This window comes from Suncus etruscus, chromosome 3 (assembly GCF_024139225.1).
Source record: "Suncus etruscus isolate mSunEtr1 chromosome 3, mSunEtr1.pri.cur, whole genome shotgun sequence".
NCBI classification, from domain to species: Eukaryota; Metazoa; Chordata; class Mammalia; order Eulipotyphla; family Soricidae; genus Suncus; species Suncus etruscus.
Genome location: NC_064850.1, coordinates 108050901 through 108071831, shown reverse-complemented (window position 1 = coordinate 108071831; position 20931 = coordinate 108050901). Strand labels below are relative to the sequence as shown.

Sequence of the window (20931 nt, the reverse complement as noted above, 5' to 3'; positions counted from 1 at the left end):
ACCGAGCTGAATACACAGAAGTATAGTAAGTACAAGCAAAATTAGAGAAATCAAAATGAATGAGGTATAGCTATGTTAATATCCTTGGTGTGAGATTATATTACAAAATGTGAGTTTTTTCACAATGTAACCAAAGGAGGAAACTGAGAGTATGCAGGTGTTCTCTGTATAACTCCTCATAAATAAAATTTACATGTATTTTTTAAAAGATCTCCACAAGTTCTTTAATTATATCTAATAGAATCCGCATGTTTTTAAGAAGGTTTGTTGTTTTGCAATACTATTTTCAAAGATTTTAATTTTCTATGCTGAATTTCTGCATCTTTTTCATTGTTGGGGAGATGTCTTGCACTGTTTCTGGGGGAGAGGAGCATTTGTTTCTCAAGACAAAACCCAGGACCTCATATCTGCAAGGTATGTGCTTTACTACTTAAGCAGCATTTCCAGTTCATGTTGAACTTTAAGTTCTGACAAACTTGGAATTTGAGGAAATTCCTATTTATTTATTTCCCTGCCATCACTCCTGCCTCCAAAGAGGGGTTTCTTGTGACCGACTGCTTAAATACATTGGGATTATTTTTATAAAAGATCAAAATTCCTTCATATGGCCTCCAGCTCTCTCACCACTTCTCGTTGCTTGTAGACTCAAAGAACAGTGCCTTGATCTTTCCTCTGCCTTCAAGGTGTGCTGTCAAGGGACAGGTGCAACATCTAAAGGTGAGGACTTAGACCCACCCATCAGATTGCAGCTTCATGAACTCGTTTTCAATCAAGACTTCTCTATCCTCCTTGCAGATTGCAGCTTCATGAACATGTTTTCAATCAAGACTTCTCTATCCTCCTTGCAAACAGTGTGTTCCGATTATTCACCATACTTGGACTCTTGAAAACTGATGTTCAGCTTCCTGCAGTGTGATTGGCTGGTGGGTGAACCTAGACCTAAACCACACGGGAGGTGGGGGGTGTCAGTGACCTGCACTCCTCCTGGTGTTTATACATGAGGCTCTTCCCTTATAGGGCCTTCATAAAACGAGATCAAAAGTTCAAGATCAAACTAAAGATTGTCAATGCCTTTCCTTTTCCCTCCTGGTTCCTGCACAACCTTGCTGAGGAAGAGCATAAGATATGACAAGAAAATGTGTATGTTTTGTCAAATATCTAAAAAGCTGACAATAGCATGGGTGTTGTGGTTATTTCAAGGCGGCCATTCATGCTTTATATAAGTTTGTAACTTTTTCTTTCTTTAAACTTAATTTTGATTTGTCCATGTCTTAGCCCTACAGGTATAAAAAAGGTTTAAAATTGTAAAAATAGGGACCGGAGAGATAGCACAGCAGTAGTGTGTTTGCCTTGCACACAGCAACCTAGGACAGACAATGGTTCGAATCCCAACATCTCATATGGTCCCCCCCGAGCCTGCCACAAGCGACTTCTGAGCCCAGAGCAGGAGTAACCCCTGAACACTGCCAGGTGTGACACCCTCCCCAAAAAGAAACAAAAAATAAAATAAAATAAAAATAAAGCCACTCTTAAAAACATCTTTATCTCCAATACTTAATCCACAAATAACTGGCAAAACATATGTCAATGAGGTGTTTGATAGTTTCCAATAACTGTTAAATTTATTTATATTAGTCATAGCTTACTGTAAAACAAAAGATAGTGTTGAAAATTCCCCTTCCTGGCATTCTTTTCTTGCCTTTCATTGTATTTTTTTTATCTTTTCCATGGCATTTGCAACTAAGTAAGAAACCTAAGTATATAAACATCAGAGGTTTCCCACCTCCTGACCCCCAACAAACATGAGACTCTGAGCAGTTTGGCAATCCCCTGTCTATTCTTTTTGTATGTATGTGTGTGTGTGTATATATATATATATATATATATATATATATATATATATATATATATAAAGACAAGAGTTCCAGAAGAAAACAATTAAAGAACTATTTTCATTTGGGACTGAAGACAGCAGCAGAAGAAGGTGACCTATTCTCTGTTGGCTGGGAATCCAAAGAGAAAAAGTGGAGAAGGGAAATAACAGAGATGAAAAGAGAATTATTTTGTTATAGAGCATTCTTTTGTTATATCCTAGTATTCCAAAGATCTGGGGTGGCAAAAAAGAGGGAGAATCCAGAGTTTTTACTATCTTTGCTTCACTTTATAGTCATAGTCTCTTAAATACTACAGAGATCTTTAGAATATTAGAGTTACTATTTAGACTATGTCACGGATGGTACTTGCTTCCATTAATAATTCCAGGAAATAATATTAATAAAAATATTTATTCTGACTTATGAACTTCCGGGCAATGACAGAAAGCTCCCAGTACTAGGATCCACTCCAGACTTATAGGTAGGCTATCTCTTTATCATAATGTAAAAAACACATCCAAGAAATTTTTAAGCCTTCTTCCTCAGACTTTGTAGTAGTCCAGTGGTATGTGGGATGTCAAAATATCACATCAAAGATAGAGGACAAGTTGTTGTATCTAGCCCATCCTAGAACCAAAGAGAAGGCAAGATTGCCCAGCATTTTGGAGACAACAAAACATCGCTTTGGTGAGCTGTCCTGGACCATTTACTGAGAAATTCAACCAGATGCTAATTTTGAGTGGGGCCCAGAACTGGGCAAGGCTCTGCATTACATCCAGGCTGTTGCAGAAGCTAGCCATCACTTGGTCCAATGGATCCAACAGTGTCTATAGGATTGGTTACAGATACAGATGCTATATGAACTGTTTCTCAGAACTCTGTGAGTAAATCACACAGCACAGATACTTTGGATTGAAGCAAAACCTTCCATTCTCTGATAAAAGCTTTTTGCTAGCTATTGGGACTTCATATAAACTGAACCAAAGATCCTAAACTTACTTGGCCTTCCAAATACTTTTTCCCTTTGATTTTGGGGCCACACCTGGCAGTGATCAGAGGTTACTACTGGCTCTGCATTCAGAAATTTCTTCTGGGGGGCTTAGGGGATGTAGGGATGCTGAGTATCGAATCTGGGTTGGTCAAATGCAAGGCAAATGCCATAATACCCCTCTATCTTATTGCTCTGGCCTAACCTTCCACATCCTTTTTTAGGAAAAAAAATCAGTTAGAGACCTCTGGAAATCTACTTTCTTTGAGAAAACAGAAAGCATTTTCCATGTGCATAGTAAACTGACCACACCCCTGGATGGTTCCAGGAGGCGCTTCACCCACTCCGGGAAACACTGTCCTTAGATATTACTTGCCATAACCATGGGCATGAACTCCCTGGACCTGAGCTGCCTATCCATCATAAATGGGGTGTGTGTTGACTCTCCAAAAAATAAAGTCAGGTGTTCAGATCAAAACTCCAATGTTACGTGGAAGTTACCTATGAGATTCAAGTGGTCCCAAAGCACAGTCAGAGACTTGTGTACACCCCAAATATCTCCCCAATTCCCACTCCAATTACCTCACCTTCTCTCTCCTCACCCATCCTATAGCTTTATTGTGGGTTTTTTTGAAGGAGAGAAAATCCAGAATTGCTTTCCAAAAGGTTCCAAGGCATGTGAAGACACCATCTGAGAGTGAGCAGCTGTAGCATTCAGTCCCTGTATGAAATTCTCTGCAAGACCTCCAAATGGTCGGCACTTCCGGCAATGCTGGTTATTCATTTTGTTTAGAAGGAGTAATGAACAGAGATGTGAGTTTATGTTGATTGATGGGCTGTGACCAATGGTTTGGCTGGATGGTCAGGAACTTGGAAAGAAAATGATTGGAAAACTGGTAAGGAAGAGGTCTGGAGAAGAAATACATGATTCTTTGAATGAGAAAACTAATCCTTAAAGATATATGTGTCCATGGGAATGCTCACCAAAGGGTACCCTGACATTTAAAAGATATATGAGAATTTAATAACCCTGTGGACAGAATAATCCGTTATGTAAAACTCTCACCCTAACCATAGCATTCACCAGCCACTGCTATTTCCCCAGCCATTGCTGTTATTGCTCATAGGATTCATGAAAGGGCCTTTGCATTTTGAAGAGAATAACTATCTCACTTAGGTGAGGTGTCCAACAGACCAATTACTGAAAGGGTCAAACAGTTGCTAGTTTTGAGTGGGGCCCAGAACTAGGTAGGTCTACCAGAGAAGGTAGACCATTAGAATAATGTCATCTAGCATATATGATATATCACAGGCAAACACCAAATCAAACAACTGTCATCATATATATAATGGGAATAAGTACCTGAAAAGGATTTTAAATTATCTCAATAATATATAACTAATTTACAGTAATGTTTCAATTTTCTTAAATATGACTGACAATATTGAAGCATATTTCAACTTGTGTCTCATCACATCCACACACCATATATGCAATATATGCATATGAAAGCAATAAAAGTTTCATCAAATAATAATCACTTTAAATATGAGAAATGAGTCATTTTCGGCTCACACAGATACCAGTCTGCTAAGTTGATACTGAAGTTCAAAGAATACATATTTATTGTTTGTGTAGTGAATAGAATTCAGAACAAAGTATGTAGCACATTTTAGCTTTTCAAAAGTTTAAACAAGCTCTACTAAGGAAGCTTAACACATCAAAAGTTGAATTCTTCTCATATATCTCTCATATGAAAAATGTAGTCATTCAACTAACCCCGGATTTCTGAAACTAACCAGAGTTTAAATGAGTGTGCCAAAAGAAAACTGTTAGGAGAAATAGCAGCCATAGTTGTTACTTTTTACAAATAGAAGGGTGGTGGATCCGGGCAGCTGGAGGGTTTTTATTTGATGATTATGGAAGCATTGTCCTGGGGATAATAGCTTTTCAAACAGCAAAAAGGACATGCATAAGCACTTCCAATGGAATGGAGAGCTAGGCATTCTAAAAATCCTCAGGCAACAGTTCAGATGAACTGAGTTGTGTACAAGCATAACGCGCGGTAATCTCACAGTCAGCTGCAAACTGAAATCCAGGCCTGATTCTAGAGTCAAACAAGGCAAGTGGGTTCTGATGCTTGGATGCCTCAAGAAGGAGCTGCTTCTTGCAGAGATGAACAGGCAATCCTCAAAATCCCTCTTCTATGCGACAGGAATTCTTGCAGAAATTGACCCGCGTAAAGAACAGGATACTTCAAAGGCCTAAGGCTCAGAGGCTTTGGGGCACCACCTAGAAAGGCACTAGGCATAGCCACCATGTTTCATCTTAGATACAAAAAAAGGGAGGCAAAAATAACTTTAAGGGGGTAAAATGTTTGCAATCAGAAGGAGTTGTTTACCTCTCCTAGCAAAAGCAAAGTTACAGACTACTTCAAAGTTTCCAGAAACAATTTCCTTTGGCACTGACCCAGGATGATGCAACAGGAGCTGGGATGCATGGGCTTCTGGCTGGCAGATCCAGAGGTCAGACTTTCGAACCTCTTCAGAGAAGGGCTTGCACACAGGCTTGGACTCCTCCTCCTGCTGTGCACAGTAAGGATGACTTAAACAGCAACCAACCAGACAGAGATGGGGACCAACAAATCCCTGTTTATGGCAAACAGAATTTTATGGTTCCTTTTATATTTAATTGCTTATTCCAGCTGGAATTAATTTTGGCATGTGGCTTAATTTGAGGCTCCAACTTGACTTTATTCCAAGCACTTAACTGATATTTTTCATCCATGGATGTGGGATCCAAGAAGTCACAGAGGAAAAGAGAGAAGAATCTTCTTCCATAAAAGCTTTAAAATCCTACATTTTAAAGATGTTGCAAATAAAATTAAAAGGCAAAGGGCATAATGGAGATAAAAAGAATGCAAAAGGCTGATATGCATAATATTAAAAGAATTCTTCAATCCTTATGAATAGTACTGATATCTAATAAAAATGGGATAAAAGCAGAAAAACAATAAACCTAAACAATGGGGCCAGAGAAATAGTACAGTCTGAGCCCCTCGCATGCAACTGACCTGGATTTGATACCAGATTTCAATATCAGATCCCCCTCGGGTTCCCCCACTCTAACCAGGAGTGATTCCAGCACAAAGCCAAGAGTAAATTCTGAGTACCACCAGTTATAACCCAAAAACAAAACAAAAAAGAAAAGAAAACGAAACGAAAACACAGAAGAAGAAAATCCAAACCATCTAGTATCTTCCTATATGGAATTAGAAGTTATTTTTGAAGTGCCTACAGTGATTAAATTAATTCTGACAATCCTTTGTGTTATGCCTATGGGACAATTATCTTGAAAATCATTAGGTGATAAGTCACAATATTGATATGGGATATCCTTTGCTCAGCAATCTCATTGGAGGAATTTGCTTCAAAGAATTCTTCTAGATAGGCTATTAAGTGTAATCATATTCATTGTGCTTTAAACATATAAAATCAAAACAAAAACTTAAACATTGTCTAAGTGAAAAAGTAAAACAAAGTATGAAGGTACAAAAATTCATCCTTGTGCAGGGGCCATGCTAATCTCTGTATCGTTCCAATTTTAATATATGTGCTGCCGAAGCGAGCACGGAGGTACAAAAATTCAAAATCTAAAAACAGAAGTGAAATAAATATGACAATTCAGTTCAAGGTAGCATACATATATCTTAAAATATCTGAACCTTTTTTAATCTCTGGTTTTCTAGGAAATTCTAATGATTTGTGCAAATACCATTCCACTATATTGTTAAATGAAAAGCAGAATTTAGAAAATATAGTGATCTCCATTAACTCTGATTTTGTAAATGTGACACGTGTTCTCCCTCCCCCTACACACACAGCTTCTTCCTGAATAGCTCTCTCCAGCTGCATGGAACATACTCCCTAGATGAGTTGTAGCAAGGGCCCAGCTACAAAGGCCTCAGACCAGCTTCTCAAGCAGGCGCTCTAATATTGCCTTCCTTCCGGACCTCGCCAGATGCCTGTGTACTTGCCAACAACCCTGCTGCAGCCAACTATTTCCAGAGATCTTCCAGGCAACTGTTGAACAGTCTCGAGCTTGCTAAGCACCTCCATGTATTGTCAGGGCTCCATCAGTGCTGGCCCTGTTTCACCAACACTATTCAACATCAAGGGCAGCTCTCAGAACATATATGGAACCCAGGTAAGGCAGTCCCTTTCCATCTTCCTCAGTACATGGGACACTGTTCTCATTCCAAAGCTATACTATAGGTCATGGCATTTTGAAAACTGGTTTTGGTGGGGTCCCAACATTGAGTTCCACAGTGCCAGCACCATTAGATGTGTCTACAAGGCACAAAGAGAGGTAGTTGGAGCTTTCTCTCTGGATCAAGTTCATCTAGATCTGATATTTCTTCTCTTAGCAAGAGCTTGCCTCTGAGCACAATAGATCTGTCACATCACTAAAACCTGGTCATAGCTGACATGTTTCTGGGGAGGGGGCTGGCATTTTCTACAAGGCATAGTCACTAATTCGGTGACTTACAGATACCAATTCCTGTTAGTTCACACCTTTTACAAGTCATAGAAGAGATGCCATATGCCACTAAATGAACATGTATTTTTATGGTGGGATAAAGAATGGCTTTTATTTCCATTTAGTAAAGGTTTTTTTAAATTTTTTTAGTTTGGGGGGGGGCAAATAAATAATACAACAAATCAGATGCTTGCCTTGTATGCATTTAACCCAGGTTTAATCCCCAGCAAGCGGTCCTCAATCCCACTAAGAGTGATTTTTGAGCCTGAGCACAGAGGCAAAACTAAGCCCTGAGCACTACCAGGTGTGGCCCAAAACCAACATAAATACATAAATTTTTAGTTTTTAAAAAATAAATTTGCATTCTATTCAAAATTAGATAAAGAGTTTTAATAGAAAGAACTACTTCTAGATATTAGAATGAAAAATCTTAGGGATAAAAACAAACACTGAAATGTAATCACAAATCAAAAATCTTCAAATAAAATTAGATGACACTCTCAGTTGACAGGACAAACCAATTCCCCATCAGCTACTTTGTTTGTTTTTGGGTCACACTGGCAGCGCTCGGGGGTTCCTCCTAGCTCTACACTCAGAAATTGAACCTGGCAGGCTCAGGGGACCAATTGGGGTGCCTGGATTTGAACCACCATCCTTCTGCATGCAAGGCGAATGCTTTACCTCCATGCTATCTCTCTGGCCCTCCCATCAGCTATTTTATGACTTCAAATGGCTTCATGTTTTCTAGTACAATCCATTGACCAGCAATAATATTTTGAACATTGGTTTATAAAGATTGGTGAATGCTTAAAAATAATTTATAGTTCATTTCATTACAAAATGAGTGTGATGGGTTTAAAAATGAATGTCTCAGATCCTTCTTCCTGGATGGAAATCAGTCCCCCATTCTGCTGGCCAAAGCCAGCTCCCTCTAGTGACTGAGTGCAGAGGAGTACTAAGATGTCACACCTGCCTAATAAGAGACTCCACTAGGCCATCTTTGATCAAGGGTACCCCAAAGTCAGTTCCAAAAGTTTTGTTTTATTTGGGAACCACACTCAACAGTGCTCAAGGGTTACTCTTGACCTTTCACTCAGGAATCCCTCTTGGTGGGCTCAAGGATGGATGCTGGGAATCAAACCCACTTAACTGTATACAGGCGAATGCCCTACCTGCTGGACCATCTGTCCAGCCCCAGACCAAGGTTTTTAATCAAAGTTTTAGGCTCTTTCACCTAATTCTTTCTCTTTTTTCTTTTGACAAGTGTCATCACCTCTCCATTCCATTGATTTCTGCTCCCTCATCCTATATTCTGTACGATTACTCTCCTGGACCCAACCATGGAAAGATGTCACACCTGCCTAATAAGAGACTCCACATACAGATACACACATGTACACACTTTCTAAACAATTTTATTATTCTGAATAGCATTCTTAAGTCATTCAAAAGAAATGGTATCTTTTATTACTAAATACTTATTAAGGTTTTGGGTCTACAGTATTATAATTCAACATCTTTATACTCTGCATGCTGATCCCAACATAGCCTCTACTTTTTATCCAATACCTCACAACTAACAAATGGGCTTTTTCATTCACCCATCTTCCCACCCCCTTCCCCATCAGGTAATCACCCATCTGTTCTCTGAATTGTAGAGCTTGTTCTGTTTTGCTTTGTTCTGTTTGTTCATTTTATATTTTAACTATAAAGATCAGTTAGCCATCAACTTACCTAAGAATATCTAAGAATCAGCTATAGTTTTAAAAATACTGTGCTACTGTTGAGCTGAATAAAAATTACATGCAAGGTCATATGTATTCTGAATTACATTATTAACAGCAATGTATTTATTTTGTTTTTGTAGCACTCTGGACCCTACACCCAGGAAAATCCACAGAACAGATAAAGATGTTGATGGCACCTGTATATTCCTCACACTCATCCATCCTATCCGCCTTCTCTTCCTACTCAGGATTATCTCTTCTAGTCACCCACATCCATATTCTCTATGCTTTCTCCACCTTTCAATATCTTCCAAAGACTGTAGAGAGTACAGGTGTTGAGGTGCATGCTTTGCACATGACTGAGCCTAGTCAGAGCCCCGGCACCACATAGTTCATTGAATATTGCTTGGTATAGCCCTAGAGGCCACCGGCATTCCTGGGGTGGCCTAGATATCCCCAACATGGCAGGGTCAGGCTTCCTGAGCATCACTTTAGAGGTGCCCCCCAAAATTGTTTCAATCTTCAGGCACCTCCAAATGCATGAGAAGTCCATGCTTTGGAATGTTTCTTTTTGATAAAAGTGAGAATAATTAGAACTGGAGTGAAAGTACAGTAGGTCACTTGCCTTGTATGTGGTCCACATGGTTTTGATCCCTGACACTCCATAATATTTCTGAGCCTGTCAGGAGAAATCTCTGAGCTCAGATTCAGGAATACCAGGCAGTGTGGCCCACTAATAAAAGTGAAAAAAAAAAAAAAAAAGTGAGGATAACCGTGTCCTCTAAGGTGTTGGCAGTGAAGCCAGCAACATTTGATAGTAGTTTTCACAGGGAGAATCATCTGCCTCACTGTTAAAATCACCCATTCGAACCAACTCTATGACCTGGATTTAAAGGGATTAGAGGCCAAGTCTCATTGATTTAATACGTGAAGCAGAATCGACTTCTGTTTTTATACTGAGTCACAGCATTCAAACTGCTCTTGTCAAGATGTGTTACTGCAAAGTTTCCTTCCAGAGATGTTAATGTGAGGCAGCTGCTTAAGAACGGATGAAGTCAGAGATTTTAAATACAAGAGTTCTACAGATAAACATTCAATTTGTCTCTAAGAATGCCAGAAGCCAATGTAGTAAACAATCTTCCACACATCTTCAAATCCCTGTTGCCATTCAGTTCATCAAGCCTAGATCTTTTTGCTGTGATGCTCATTTTGGTAACATCTGATTTCTTGCTTCAAACTCATAACTTGTTCAGCATCCATTTAAGTTCTGGAATAAACTCACTTGATAATGATCCAGGCCAACTCAGGAGAATAACTGGACCTGAGCCACTTTATATAAACAAAGACTCATCTGACTTCATAAATTGTCATGGGAAATAATGTCGGAAGGAATAGATGAGAATGGAAAAATTAAATACTTGAAGCATTTTTTGAATCCTGCTTTAAAAGTATAAGGTATTTTGTGATAGAAATTCCCACCATCTATGGAACAGGACTGGCATTTCTGGGTTTGGGAATTCTTTTTACACACATTTATTCATTTAATTATCAAAACAGTCTGTGATATAGGTTTGTATTGGTTCTACTTGGCAGAAGATAAGAAAATGGCTGTCAGTGGAAATTCAGTGAAGGTTTTAAAAAAAACAAAGACAAAACACTCCATGATATTGGTGTCATTTACATTTTAGTTAAAGCCCACCCTTACAATGTGGCAGACAGAGGACAAGACCCCACATAATAACACTTTGATGTATTATTCTTCCAGGCTGTCTTTCCTCTTGACACAGAATGTCACGGGAAGTTAGTGCCTGCTCAACTATGATTTTTTGGCCACTATAAATAATCACATTACTGGAGTAAGATGAAAAGAAACCTAAAGAAGGCTCTCTCTAAAACTAAAAAAAATATATACCTTGTCTAGCTGAACTTTAAGATCTAGTATTTTCTCCTTGAAGAGAGCACAGTACTTGATATATCAATATAAATAAAAATAATTACTTAAAGTCTGCATATGAACTCTACAGTGAGTAAAAACAATGTCCTATTTGAAAAAATATACACTAGTTCTCTGATGACCTGAACACTCTGAGAAAACTAGTACCTCTAGAGAGTTGATGGCTAATGGTCATCTCTTTACTTCTTAAATACATTCCACTTTCTTTTAAATTTGAACAGCAATTATCTATTACAAAGTAATATATATTTGTCCTTCAGAATGTTTATACATACTTGAACTAAATTTTTAGAAGATATTTAATTGGGGACAGGAGCAATAGTACAGCAGGTAAGATGTTTGCTTTGTATGTGATCAACCCAGGTTCCATATCCAACACCCCCATATAGTCACCTGAGCTGGCCAGGAGTGAATGCTAAATGTAGATCCAGGAGTAACCCCTGAGTACTGCTGGATGTGCCCCCCCCAAAAAAAATCAAGAGAATAAGAGAGATAAAATGAAGAGAGAAAAAGAGACTTAATTTTTTCTTCTTTGTAAAATTGTTAAGTCCTGGACCCAGAGAGATAGCACAGTGGTGTTTGCCTTGCAAGCAACTGATCCAGGACCTAAGGTGGTTGGTTTGAATCCCAGTGTCCCATATGGTCCCCCGTGCCTGCCAGGAGCAGACAGCTAGGAGTAACCCCTGAGCACCGATGGGTGTGACCCAAAAACAAAACAAAAAAAAATTGTTAAGTCCTAAGGCCAGAGAGGTAGCTTAAAGGGCCAGAGAATTGTCCCCAAGCATCAGTGGGACTAGTCCCACAGCACCAACCCAGAAATTATTTCCTAAAAACAAAATACTTTTGAGTCCCTCCACATTAGGTTCATGTCTTTTCCAAAACCTCTTTTTTTCTTATTTTTTAAAAATAATTTTTGTTAATTTACAATCTTACAGAACCTTAGGGGTCTACCTTAACACCTTTGTGTTTAAGATTCACAACATCCACTATCAAAATTTAGTGTCACCTCATAAAAAACATCCCTTCACTCATTCCTCACATCTTTCTTCCCTCTGTTGATAACCATAGTTCTCACCATGTCTCCAAATTAGCTTTGTTGTGTTTGCCAGTTCATTTGTTTTAGTATATAGTGCAATGTAAATTAAACCATCAGTGACACTTCCCTTACTTTCATTGAGCAGAAACATCGCATTCTATCCATTTTATTCCAAAAAGGCCTGACTTCACTTTATTTTTGGTTTGGGGGCCATACCCAGTGGCACTACCAGATGTGCCCCCCCCAATAAATAAAAGTTACTGTTTCTATTCACCAATTTAAGTGAGGGTTTGCTGTACTCCTCGAAGGCTCCTTGATCCAGACCTATTTCACTGCAACAGTACAGGCTGGCATAGTGAGAATCTGGGATTGGGCCACTTTCATGTTAACTCCCTAGCACCTGTAGCAGTTGAATATTTCTGGACCCACCAAATGCACAGGTGGCATTTATGTAATGGTTTCAACATGCAGATCGTTCTCATATTGATTGTACTCTTTAATCTTCTAACATAGCATGGATGAAACGAGCTCCATTTAAACAAGTAGTGCCCCTTCCCCTTGTCTGGTCTCTTGCACTATCATTACCACATACCTGGCAAAACAAAGAATGACAGATGCCATCCCTCCTAAGCTGGACTCAGCTTTATCTTAATAATGCTGGTGTGAATCCCTCCCCCTCTTTCTCTCCCCCCCAAGGGGCTTCCCACAATTAAGCCACCAGCAGTAGTAGTAGTAGTCATAGTTTGCAATTTTGTTCTTGTTTTAATTTTTTTTTAGATTATTTATATTTATACCATCTGCCAACACCTGGCTTATTACAGAGTGCTCTAAATTGGAAAGAGAGAGTGATTATTCAAGGATCCACAGAATCAACTGGAGACCTTCTATTATAGACTTTTATTTCCATAATTCTGGGCATGAAATCCAGGAATTAACAAGTTTAGTGATGAGGATGATGTAGGGAAGGGACCCCAACTTTAAAATTACTGACCTGGAAAACTGCCGATTGATTCCACAAGTAAAATCAAAGAACTCCCAGCAAAATTACATCATTGCGGGGCTGGAGAGATAGCATGGAGGTAAGGCATTTGCCTTTCATGCAGGAGGTCATCGGTTCGAATCCCGGCGTCCCATATGGTCCCCCGTGAATGCCAGGAGCAATTTCTGAGCCTGGAACCAGGAATAACCCCTGAGCACTGCCGGGTGTGACCCAAAAACCGCCCCCCCCCCAAAAAAAAATTCCATCATTGCCACTGCCTCAACCATGCCCTGACCTTCTTTATTTAACTTTGGGGATTGGTATTTTTTCCCCACTATCACTCAGTACCTAAATACATATCAGATGAGTTCTTTTTATGGAAACTATAGCTATATTCTTCCTCTTGCTGGGATAGTTATAGAACACGAATGGGGTTAGTTATAAAGAATTTGGAATACACTAAAAATTAAATGTTTCTATTTGGAACAGGATTTTTTCACAAACAGAAGCAGTTAGTTTCCGAGTTTCTGCATCTAATTTGCTGTTTAAATAGAAAATCAGATGCATATTTCCCAAAGAATGGAATTTTCATTATAGAATCAAGTTACTTGGTTCATAAACTTACTATGTGGAAGCTTCATGATTCCCAAGGACAAACGGAAAAGCAGCTGCGATGATATTTCTCTTCAAGCCTTCATTTCACAAAGAAATGCTAATTGTTATTATTTATCTTAAAAGTGCTTCACAGCATTTCTCATCATGAAATTCACCTAGTTTGTTTTGAAGTTCACAGGGTGATAACTGCCTGCTCAGGTTCAGGCTCTGGGAGTTCAAAAAGGTGATGAACTCAATTATAAACTAAAATGTCATCTCTTGTATGCACTATATTAAAATCTAGACATTTGTATTTAAATAGCTGTTAAATGATCCTCCATGTGTCAATCAAAATATCTACATAAACTATATGCATATATGCATACATGAATATATTGAAAAAATAAACAAGTCTCATTTTCTATTTTAAGGAGCTTCTAAATTCTATGCCCTGTGAGTCTAAAAGTTATTTCGATTGCATTTTGTTTTTGGAGTCACAACCAGCTTGCTCAGGGCTTACTCCTGTCTGTGAGCTCAAAGATCACTTCTACTTGTGCTCAGGGTACCCTCAGGGGTGCCAGGGATTGAATGCAAAGCAAAGACCCTACCTGCTATACTATAGCTCCAGCCCAGGTTCTAAAAATGATTGAAACTGGTTGTTATCAGTTAACAGTTGTTATAACAGTTGTTATCAAGCACTGTACTCTAAGGTTACAGCCTCTTTCTCCAATACTCCACAGATTCCTGAATTCCTGAAAGGGATTATAAATGTAGACACCTGAATCAAAGAGTCCTGCCTTCAAAGTCTTCAAGCATAAAATACTTTGGTATCATTGAAATAAAGGGGGGAGGGGAATCCATAAGATTTGAAAGGGTCATTAAACCTGAGCACAAAATAGGGCATAAAAGCAAAGGAGCCCGCAGCTTTCCCCAAAAGTGTTGAGTCAGTCACTGCTCAGTCCAGCTTTGTCTACCCTGTGCTTCCCCCGTGCAACCTACTGAGTTCACACACACCCCACCAAGTGGCTTCTTAGGGCTCCCATGATGGGAAGGACAAAGAGAAAGACATCCACTGCCGGCAGTTGTTACTCTCAGTTCCCGAGATGCTCAGTCCATCAATTTACCAATTTAATTTAATTTACCAATTTACCAAGACAATCCAGAGGGAAAGGTCTCCAGATATCTGGAAACCCAATTAACACAGCAGATACCAGGGCTGTCATTTCACACTTGTTGAACTGGTGCTTGTTTTTGCATATTGATTGTATTATTATTATTATGAATAACTGGGCGACCTCAGGGCAACTAACTTCCAAGTTAGTTCTATTTATAAATTGAAACATCCCTTTCCCTCTCTTCTTTGACACCAATTATTCTGATTTCATATTTAAAACTCTCAGTCAAAACAACCAATTTAATGACTATTAGAATCACAGAGTTTGAATTTAGAGGCTACTTAAAACAGATTAGACTTGATTATTTTTTCAGTTCAGTGAGAGACTTTTGCAGAAAAGTTAAAAATGGTAACAGTATATATCAAGACCATCTAAACACAATTGTATACACATTACCTTAACTGTATTATTATTATTAATAATATAAAATTTTTAAGCCCTGAACTGAAGCAATAGAACAGCAATTAAGTTTATTCTTTTGCACACATTCAACCAGGGTTCGTCCTATATAGTCCTCTGAACCCACCAGGAGTGAACCCTGATCATAGAGCCAAGAGGAAATCCTGAGCACTTCTGACTGTGATCCAAAAAACAAACAAAAAGTTGAAGTCCTTTTGCATAAATACTAAACACAGTTTGAACTACCTCCAATTCCCTCCCCATTTCTTAGACACATTTTGGTGAATGATTTACTCTGGTTTCATATAAAAGTTTTCCAGTATAAAATGTAGCTCCTTCTGCTAAGAGAGTTTTGTCACCTGAGAGAGTTGCAAACAGCTGTAATATTCCCAACACAGGCGTCCTGCCTGAACCATTTACAACCCGTTTGATCTTGGGCACATTATTTTATTGCTATGAGCCTCCTTTTTCCACTCTTATAAAAAGAGTTTAAGACCAGAACCAACTTCATAAGAATTTTGTGCAGATTAGTCAGACACTGCATATGAAACACATTTGAGCATTTAGCACATAGTAAGAACTCAATAAATGTCAACTATTATTTTGTTCCATTTTCAGGAAGGGAATACGATGAGAAAAGGTGACCAACACAAGCTTATTAAGAACAAGATAAATAATAGGACAGTCTAAAATACTCACACAAACCACACAAATCCTATTTTTAGACTCAGCTTTCAACGACTGGGCACAACTTGATTACTGTGTGCCAGCACTACCTAATTGAACTACCAGACCATGAAAACCTAAAATTAGTTAAAAGGGGTAAAAGAAGATGTGATTCACTGAGCAGAGAACTAACATGAGAAGTGAGGGAGCAAACCTTGGAGGAAGCTCAAGTAGGATTCTTAACCTACTCCAGATCAAATTCAGCTTAAGGAAAGCAGCTCTAAAATTGCAATTTTAGTATTCCCCTCACCCCAAAGAGAAAGAGGGGGTAGGGAATGGAGAGGAGAGAAAAGTGAGTGAGAGTGTGTGTGTTTGTGTGTGTGTGTGAGAGAGAGAGAGAGAGAGAGAAAGAGAGAGAGAGAGAGAGAGAGAGAGAGAGAGAGAGAGAGAGAGAGAGAGAGAGAGAGAGAGAGAGAGAGTCCTCATTTGCAATGGGATGGTATTAAGAAGTAAGGACATTAGGAGATTGTGGGAGATTGTGTCTCTAAAAAACCCCAGGCCCAAGGTCAGGGGATAGTCTTCTGGGCAAAACAGCTTAGGTTTCAGGATATAAATGTAGGTCACAGAATATAACAGGCAGCAGAAATGCACCCAAGAAAGAATAAAATAAAGTTTAAGTTCCTCTAGACATAGAAAGCAACATAGAAAAAAATGAATAGGAAACTTGATGGCTATTAGGGTGACTACTGGCTATGTAATACATCCTATTATCTAATTGGCTATGTGAACTATCCCAGTCTCTGATTGGCTATGCAAAATATCCCAGTTTCTGATTGGCTGTGCAAAATATTCCAGTCTCTGAGTGACTGTGTAAAATATCTCAGTCTATGATTGGCTATTCGAAATATCTAAGTCTCTGAATTAAGGTACCCATTGAGTTTTGATGGGATTACAACAATAACTCAAGTGTTGGATATTGTAGTAAGTGGCTAGCCTGTGCGCTCACATATAGCTGCCCTGGCTACGCTAAAGCTTGGACGGTACGTTTATGTGTTTTTCTTGTTTGCCAATCTCATTGGCTTTAGAGAGTAGGTAATTAGGATAGATTGGATCAGAAGGGTGGAATCCACATGATTCGATCAATGTTCTGAGTCTAATAAAGAGAAATGGCAAGCTTTTCCCATTTTTAAACTCATTTCTTTCTACTCTTCATTCTCTTCATTCCTCCTCTCTCCCCTCCTTCTGTCCCCTCTGTCCTCCTTTCCCCTTCCCTTCCTTCTCTCTTTTCTTCCCTTTCTCCCCAGTCTTTTTCACAAACCCATCTTTTCCAATTTTCCCTTCCTCATTCATCCTCTCCCTCCCTCTGCTCTTTCTCTCCTTTTCCCTCTCCTCCATCACCTCCTGCTAATGATTAATAGGTTCACTGGAACTCAACCATCCTGGCATTCTATGTTAGATTCTAACATCCAGAACTATAATATATTTCCATGGTAAAACCATTCAGTCTATGATACTTGTTATAGAAACTGAAAATTAGAAAAAAAAACTTTAATAGAATTTTACACCTTATCACCAAAAAGTCTAGAGATTTCCCATTAAAAACATTTATCTTTTTCTTCTATGAAATATGTTCGGTTCTCTTTCAGAATCAATTTGTTTTCTACTCAATATATAGCTGCTCAGGGACTTGTAAAATAACATTGATGGCAATAATTTTAAGAAAAAAATATAGTTTTAGAAAATGAGTTATTCTTTTTATCTCAGGTATATTATTTAATATATTCACATTAAATTTATATTTCTCCACCTCTTAAAGGGTAACAGTTTCTCTATCTTACTAGGTGTATTTCTTAAGAAAGAAGATAAAAATAGACAAAATTAAAATATTGAAATATAACGGTACATCATTACTCAGTATAGACTATACATAAATTATTAAGTAGGAAACATTTTTATAAATGAAGTATGCAATAAATATTCAGGTTCAAATCTGTGTTCAGCAAGAACTAAAAATATTCTTATTTCTCATGTACTCTTAAAATTATTACCATCTGGTCACATCAGAGAAATACTTTAGTAACTGTATTTATCATTTAGAGAAATATAGACTAAAGACCTGTAAATGTTCAGTGGATCATCCAAGGGCTAGGTAAAGCAGAGAATTTATCCCGAAAAAGACATTCTCATACTTGTCTAATTTCTCTAGAGTTCCAGAAAGTTCTCCCAGAGGTCAGGAGCTGATATTCAATGCCCTGCACTTGATGTTAAACTAATCAAAAGCAAAAGGGAGGTCACACATTTAAGATCCAGAGGCAGGAAAGGGACAGAAGCCACCTGGCAGAAACATCTCCCACCCTGCCCCCATGTGTCTCCCTTAAAATAAGACGCCTCCGTTCCCTTCTCTTGAGTGCAAACAGTGAGTGAATTTTATTATCCAGAATTCATATCCTCTTCACAAAGCATCTTGTTTTGCTCTTTATCTCAAGTTACAAAGGATATATTTAACTTTTCTCTTGGATTTCTGGCTTCATAGATTCTGATTCCTTCAACATTTTTTCCTTCTTCAGAGTACGGAAAATTGTATCTCTAACTCAGAGGCTGTATTTAAGACTGGACGATGGAACTAAAGACTACAAATAATTGTTCCTTGTATATGTTTGCACAATGTACAGATTACAAAGGCTCTCAAGCAGACTAATCTCTGCCTCTTCACAAAATTATAAACTAGATAAGAAAGATTATTCCAAGTTTCAGAGAGAAAACAAAGTGTCTGGAAAAGAGCTATAATGTTATTAATACTGATTCTGCAGGCATGAATGGGTGGAAGAATAGGCAAGTGGGAACTGGTGACTTAAATTTCTTGTACAAGTTCTTACAACAATTAAGTGTTAGAATTTAAGTTCCTTCCAGAATTTCTGATTCTGGATTTTGTATACACAAATGGACAACTGCGTTAGTGTGAGATATGATGTAAGGGAATCTAGCAAGTTTAATACTACGTTACCAAAAAGTTTTAAACTCTCACATAAAAAGAAAAGAATCTACAAAACTTAGTGTACAACATTATCCATTCCTTAAAATCAACAAATGCACAGATATTTAGTAGGGACCTAATGAAAGAAAATAATAATTAAAGAAGGTGGTAAAGAAAGTCTATTTAAATCATTCTTTACAATTCCTATAAGATTACATTCTTAATATGTGTACACTGTTTCAATTAGGTTAAATTCATTAATAAATAGTTGGGAAGACACCATGTAATGATATAAGGTCAAATAATTCAGGGGGAGAAGACAAATAATTCATAGGAGGAGAGCAGAGACCTGGCATGCAGAAGGCCTGGATTCAATCCCTGGCACCATATGACATCCTAAGCATCAATGACTATAACATTAGTGATCCTGCCAACAGGCACCACTGGAGAGGCCTAAAGAAACAAACAAAAAGCCAAATAACTGAATATATGCAAGGAAAAAAGAATTCCTTCATGGGAAATCTTCATTTTTTTATTTTATTTATTCATTTTTTATTTTGGGGCCACACCCGATGATGCTCAGGGTTTACCCTGGTTATACGCGCAGAAATTGCTCTTGGCTTAGGAGACCATATGGAACACTGAGGGATTGAACTGAGGTCCGTCCTGGGTCAGCCACAAGCAAGACAAACACCCTACCACTGCACTATCGCTCCGGCCCCTCTTTTTTATTTTTTTAAAATAGTATCTTTATTTAAGCACCATGATTACAAACATGTTTGTAGTTGGGTTTCAGTCACAAAAAGAACACCCCCGTTCACCAGTGCAACATTTCTAACACCCATGCCCCCCATCTCCTTCCTCCTATTCCCCTGCTTATATTCAAAACAAGCATTCTATTTCTCTCAGTCACTACTATTGTCATGGTAATTGTCCATGTACTTATTTCTCTAACTTAACTCACCAATCTTTGTGGTGAGTTTCATATCATCAGCCAGTCCTTCCAGCCCTCATCTTTATTGTCTTTGGGCATTATTACAATAATGACTTTTATTTTTTAAAAACCCATAAATAAGTGAGGCTAGTCTGTGTCTATCTCTGTTTCTGACTTATTTCACTCAGCATAATAGTATCCATGTCCATCCATGTATAAGAAAATTTCATGACTTCCTCTCTCCTGACAAGAAGAAAATATTCCATTGTGTGTAATAGTCCATTGTGTATGCGTATCACAGTTTCGTTAGCCATTCATCTGTTGTCGGGCATTTGGTTTGTTTCCAGATTCTGGCTATTGTAAATAGAACTGCAATGAATGAAGTTGTGAGGAAGGGATTTTTATATTGTGTTTTTGTGTTCCTAGGGTATATCCCTTGGAGTGGTATAGCTGGATCATATGGGAACTCAATTTCCAGTTTTTTGAGGAATCTCCATATTGTTTACCATAAAGTCTGGACTAGATGGCATTCCCACCAGCAGTGAATGAGAGTTCCTTTCTTCCCACATCCTCACCAGCACTGATTGTTCTTGTTCTTTGAGATGTGTGCCAGTCTCTGTGGCATGGGATGTTACCTCATTGTTGTTTTAATTTGCATCTTTCTGATGATTAGTGATGTGAGGCATTTTTTCAAATGACTTTGGCCATTTGTAGTTCTTCTTTGAAAAAGTGTTCATTTCTTCTCCCCATTTTTGATAAGGTTAGATGCCTTTTTCTTATTAAATTCTGCCAGTATCTTGTATATATTAGATATTAGCCCCTTATCTGATGGAGATTGGGTGAATCATATCAATAGATGCAGAAAAAAACATTTGATAAGGTCCAACACCCATTCTTCATAAAAATCCTCATCAAGATGTGAATGAAAGAAACTTTTCTCAAGACCATCTACCATAATCCAATGGCAAATATTATTCTCAACAGAAATAAACTAAAAGCCTTTCTTCTAAAATTTGCTACAAGGCAAGGCTGCCCCCTCTCACCCTTCCTATTCAACACAGTGATAGAAGTTCTTGCCATAGGGACTAGGC

At 38.2% G+C, this 20931-nt stretch overlaps 1 protein-coding gene and 1 non-coding gene across 2 annotated transcripts in view; both read right to left on the bottom strand.

The window, feature by feature from the left end:
* Window positions 1–20931, bottom strand: part of DCHS2 (dachsous cadherin-related 2) — a 273708-nt gene that overhangs the window by 214731 nt on the left and 38046 nt on the right. The window lies entirely within an intron of this gene.
* LOC126004810 (U6 spliceosomal RNA) lies at window positions 6391–6494 on the bottom strand. The gene has a single exon (XR_007494059.1). It is a non-coding gene; the product is annotated as a U6 spliceosomal RNA (small nuclear RNA).